This window comes from Nyctereutes procyonoides, unplaced genomic scaffold (genome assembly GCF_905146905.1).
Source record: "Nyctereutes procyonoides isolate TBG_1078 unplaced genomic scaffold, NYPRO_anot_genome, whole genome shotgun sequence".
NCBI classification, from domain to species: domain Eukaryota; kingdom Metazoa; phylum Chordata; class Mammalia; order Carnivora; family Canidae; genus Nyctereutes; species Nyctereutes procyonoides.
In genome coordinates, this window is record NW_026575140.1 from 39,852,373 (window position 1) to 39,858,301 (window position 5,929).

At 40.5% G+C, this 5,929-nt stretch overlaps 1 pseudogene; it reads left to right on the top strand.

Annotated features, from left to right (window-relative positions):
• The first annotated feature begins 4,559 nt into the window (after positions 1-4,559).
• Positions 4,560-5,303, top strand: LOC129496656 (bridging integrator 3-like; annotated as a pseudogene).
• The last annotated feature ends 626 nt before the right edge of the window (positions 5,304-5,929 follow it).

Sequence of the window (5,929 nt, forward strand, 5' to 3'; positions counted from 1 at the left end):
GTAATTATTAATATTGCTCTAACAAAATCATTATGGTTTTATATCTGTCTTTCACAATCTCTGTAATGCTTAAAGATATGTCTTTTTTCTTTCCCTTAAAAGCATCTTTAGCTACAGTTGGGGAATTTTTAAAAAAGATTTACTTATTTATTTTAGAGGTGGGAGAGGAGCAGCAGAGGGAGAGGGATAGAAAGTCCCAAGAAGACTGTGCTGAGCACAGAGCCCAAAGTGAGGCTTGATCTCAAGACCCTGAGATCAACACCTGAACTGAATTAAAGCCAAAGGTTGGTTGCTTCACTCAGTGCCTGGAGCACTCAGATGTCCCTACAGTTTGAGAATTTTGTCATTGTTTTACTCATCTAGAAATTAGAAAGCTATGTAGTCTGTTTTTAGCTCCATTTGTAGTCATGTTTATAAAGTAACTTACGTTTATATTTCATGACATGCTGTATTATGAGATTCTATCTATAAAACAATTCTGCTGACTGGTGAAAGATGAAGACAAATCACGTGGTTTCATCTTCATTGATTTTTGCCTTTTTACTCTATTTTTTGTTTTTGTTTATATGATCTGGATATTTTATACCATCCTATTATATAGTTAATCTATTGTCATTTTCATATTTATATATATTTTTATTTGTAAGTCATGGTTCTATAACCTTAACTATCATTATTTAGACTTAATTCTAGGCTGCATGAGTTAGTAGTCATTGTGTCTTTTCATATGCAACTTCCCTACTTTTAACCACTGAATTTGAATATCTTTCTCCTTTGCACAGAATATGTCTTTAAATAGGCTTTTAAGGAAAGGTATATGAATAATGTATCTCCAAAAACTTTAATTAGAATGTTAAATTTCTGTTGAATATGATAAAAAGAAACTCCACAAAATAATAGTGGCCTAAATAAGATAGAAGTTTATTCCTTTTTTCTGTAAATCATAACAGGCACATAAAACAGCATGTTAAGATTAACTAAAATAAGAATTGGCTGCAGCTGTGCTTTGCACATATTATCTCATTTAATCTTCAGGAAAGCCCCTCAGGTGGCGTTGAGCTGTCTTTATTCTAAAGACTGAAAATCGAACCTCAAAGGGCAAAAATCTGTGGCCCACTGCTAGTAGGTGACAGATCTGGGAGGTGCTATCTGCACCTCTACCCTTCCCCTTGTCTTCACTTCAGCATGCTGCTTCTGAGGAATTTAATGGCATAATGGAGGTAAGGATAAAGTGTATAAGGACAGAGCTGAGCTATCAATGAATTCTTCCTGGGAACAGTCTGCCAGGGAAGCACCAAACAACAGTGATATTTGAGAACATTTTTGAATAATGAATGCATGTTTCCAGGTGAGCAGAAAATGACAAAGCATTCTAGGCTAAGAAGACAAGAGGAGCAAAAGGTGTGTAAACTTTTGTTTCATAAAGGAATGAATTAAAACTTTCTGTTCACTTCTATTATTTTCTTTAAAGATTTGTTTGTTTGAGAGAGAGAGAATGTGTGTGTGTGCACAGTTTGGGAAAGGGCAGAGGGAGAGAATCTCACGGAAACCCCCGCTGAGTGCGGGGCTCCATGTGAGGCTCACCTTGGGGTTCACCATGGGGCTCAACAACATCACCCAGGAGATCATGACCTGAGTCGAAACCAAGAGTTGCATGCTCAACCAACTGAGCCAACCAGGTGCCCTTAAACTTTCTGTTCATTTCTTGACACAAAATAGGTGCTTAATAAACTCTTCTTGGCTTAATTTATATAGTCATTCTCTTTGTCCTTTGAAGCAGACATGTTCCCAGCCTCTCTAATATTGTCTTCCCTATTCTCCTTAGTAAGAAAACCTCAGTTTTTTGGAAGCACCATGCACCCCGCCGGAAGACTGTGGTTCTCAGTGTCCCTTGCAGCTTGAGGACATAAACAGAAATTGTGGGGAGAATTTCTGGAAAGTTCCATAAGAGTTGGATATAGACAGCTCACCTGATTCTTTTTGCCCTTTACCCACATATTCGGATTTTTTCTTAGAATCATGTATTCACAGTCAAGGTCCAGTAGTTGAGACCATAGGTCAGCCTTGAGGATGGAAACCACATGCTAGTGATGATAAAACTGGACAGCAGAAGGATCCTGAGTCCCTGCTACAGTGTGATGTTACTGTACCAGTTCTGAATGTCTATTTAAAGAGATATTTTATGCAAAAAAATAAATTTCCATCTTGTTTTGGCTACTATTATTTCTATCCTCTGCTACTGAAGCCAAATACCATTCCTGAATGATGTATCCCAAACTCAGTGTCAATTCCAGGAGGGTAGGTGACTGGAGCACTTATGAATACTTATGGCTAGAAATTACTACTTGGAAAATGTACAGAAATACTGAGAAAATTTCCCAGCTGGACCCCATTCCCAAGGTGGATCTCAAAGACAGTTTTATATCAACTGTATAACCTGGAAGAATTCCAGGAGCCTTTCAGGAAGAGAAAGTGGCTGCTGTTGCTGCTGATCCTGCTATAGTTGAGTGGAAACTGAAAGCCGGAATGATGACCTTTCAAGAAGAACAAATGTTATTAAATAATGGATTTTGTCCCACCTCCTACAACAGTCAAGAGCAAAAGGATGAAGAGGGAATCCTATTTGTCTATTAATAACTCTGAGAGCCAGCCTCATGCTGACAAAGCAGAAAGCAACTGTAAAATTAGCAATTTTGCCTGCAAATTAGCCCCTTGCAAAGCCATAAAAAGAGAAAAGGAATTAAGAAAAATTCTATTAATGGAGTCAAGGATGGAAAAACCAAGAGTGACAGAGCATAAATACCCAGAAAACTGGTACTTATTTTAAGGAAGATATTATCCAGGTTTTAAATAGCTGCTTATAGCTGTGTATGAAGCAAGTGTTAATTTATAGCCCTTGGATCGGTGGCCTTTCTTAATGGCTCCTTGGAGCAAATCTATCAGAACACGAAGAGCACAAGGCTTAGGTTGATGTTAATGAAAACTACCCTAACTACCCCTATCTGACATACTGCTATTCCACTTTAGAATGAAAGGCAATGCAGTATATGGAAAGATGTTAAATATCAGAAGCAGACAAAGTTAAGGCTTGAACCTGGCTCTGTCTCTTTCCTGGCCTTGAGAAAGTCTTTTCACCATCCTGGGCTGCTGTTTTGTTTTCTATCAAAGCAGAGGGTGATTATGCACCATTGTGTTAGTCGCATTAAATTAAGTAACATGCAAAGAATTTGGTCCCTAGGAGGTTGTTAGCAAACTTAATCCCTTTCTACCTTCTCTTCCTCATCAGAGGGTCAGAAACATCAGACCTGGCAAACCCATGCAAAGCACTTAAATTGAGCTCTGAAATTCTCCCCATAAGATCACTACAGGGGAGCTGAACACACATTTTTTTATAATTTATGACTGGTCTCCGGCAACAGGCCCCCATTTGCAATTTTATGAAAATGATAAATCAATATTCAATAGTAGGAAATAATCAGAAGAAAAGAACAGAGACTTCTTTAACAATAAAAAGGCAGGGGGCTCCATTTCCAACAAGAAACATACCCAGAAGGAGAAATCTGAAAATGGTGCAATTTGCTTCATTATAGCGTTGGCAGTTTTCATAGCCAGAGTCATCTAATATCATCCAAGAGAATGTGAGGAGTTTGGGGCTCTGTTGGAGGATGTGGGTGAGTCTCCTCCTGTTTTCTTGGTTCAAGAGGGTCTTTTATGTCTGAAGTACTCATTTTCCCTCTTAGGGCTAAAAAGTGTTAAGATATGGACAAAGCAATTAAATCCACAATGCACATGGAAGGCAAACAGTTTGAAGGTGGATAAATCATTGAAAAAGTTCTTAAAAGCACTAAAAAAAAAAAAATCTCCTAATTGATGGCTGTAGCTTACAAGACTGGGAAAATTTGTAAAGCTCCCACTGAACTGGTACCACGAGTCAGAACCATCTCTGAATACTGTAATGTAAACCCAGACTCATTCTCCTCCAAGTTCTTCATATCTTACTGAAGGTCACAGGATCTGCTTTACAGGGTAGTCTTAGAAATAATTTAAATTCCTCAGTAACATTACTACTGAGTGGTCTTTCTACTTGTGTTTGAGCACCTCTAGCAATAGAGAAGTACATTCTTCCCAGAGAGGAGTTTAGTTTAGTTCAACACAAATGAGTTGAGATGCTCTAATTGCTAGGCAATTGTTTGTGTACAGGATGTGCATTCATTTCCTATGGATTCATGGCAAAGTACCATAAATCATGCAGCTTAAAACAATAAAACATTCATTGTGTTATGGTTTTGAAGGCACAAAGTTTGAAATCAAAGTGTTTTGTAGGCCTGTGTTCCTTCTGAAACCTGTAAGGGAGAGAATGCTACCTTGCTCCTAGCTTCCTGCTTCTGCATTAATATAACCCTCTGCAAGAATTTTCTATGTATGTAATATACATATGTTTGTGTTGATTTAATCTCTCGAATAATGTTTAACTCTAAATGCAACAAGTCCTTAAATAAGAAAAAAAAAAGAGGACTGAATTGCAACTGAGGACCCTCAAGTCAGGGTCAATCAGGACCATGAGCTGTATTCCTTTTGATACTGGGCAGCCCAAGAGACAGGTTGTCCCCATAAAAGTGGGGAGAAACTTTGAAAGGGTATACGAAAAACTCCAGCATCTGGGAGAGCAGGGCAAGAGGCTATAGAACATGAAGCGTGAGATACCCTTGGACTTATTCTCTATCCCCCTCTGCGAGCAAGACCAGGATTTTCTGAACTTGGTGACAGCCCTGGACATGGCCATGAAGTGGATGGATGCCCTCCATCAGGAAAAGGTGAACCAGATCTAAAAGACTGTAATGTGTAATGAGCATTGAACCTTACAAAAGTTTGGCAATGTCTTCCATAGCCTTTCTTGGCGGTGAAACGGCAGAGCAGTCATTGTAGGACTGTGGGAGATTGCAGGCCAAGGTGGAAAAATTCAAGGAAAAGAAGTCAGGGCCAGTGCTGGCCAAACTCCTCCAGGCCCAAGCAGAGCATTGGCCTGCATGGGATGACTTTGAAGCCAAGAACAAGCAGCTCCTGCACAAGATACTGTAGTTCTACAATAGTCAACTATATTAATTCCAGCTCAGCTTTGAGTCCCTGAAGGGACTCAAAGGTGAGTCTCAATCAGGTGGTATTACAGTCTGAAATGTGTAAGATCTTTGGTGACTTGACCCAACAGCTTGGCCAGCCTGGACACCTGGACATGCAGTGGGAGTAGGAAAATGAGGCCAAATTGAGTGAATTCAGAGCCCTCCTCTAGTGTGGCTGATGACTAACTCCTGGGACACAAGTTAGTCTCTCAAGTCTTTCGAAGCATAGGCTCAGGTGTCAGCTCAGTACAAAGTCCTCCTATGGGGGAAGTCTGGTAGCCCATAGGTTGGGGAGACAGGCAGCTCCCACTCTACCTTAGCAGCCCTTTGCAATGAGCCTGGCACCAGAAGCCCCAAGCAGGTAGCTCTCTCCCCACCCAATACCAAGAGCCTGTAGACCCAGGTGAGCAGTATAGTAACCCCCCCAGGGGCTTTCTTATTTCCAAAGAACTGCCGAAAGTGCTACCTGGCAAGCTTTCAGCCTTCAAAGGGCATGGGTTTTATCAGTTCATTTGAGGTCTTAGCCTTGCTTACATAGTTAAGTTGCATAGTTACCTCCAAAAGGCCCATCCTGGGGAGTCCAGTGACCCTCATTTGCTTTCCACTTTGAAGACTCATTTTTTTTTTTTTTTTACCCCTCCTGGAAGAAGCCCTTCTCTCCCAGAATGTGTGAATCTGGGAAGCTGGCCTGCCCCAGGGAGTGTAGAACTATGGTCCTCCAGCCCTACATGCCCCTCACTCCAGCCTCCCAGCATGACAAAGACTGGTTTATCCCACTTCTATCCATTAGATCAAGGCCAGGAAAGAATCCC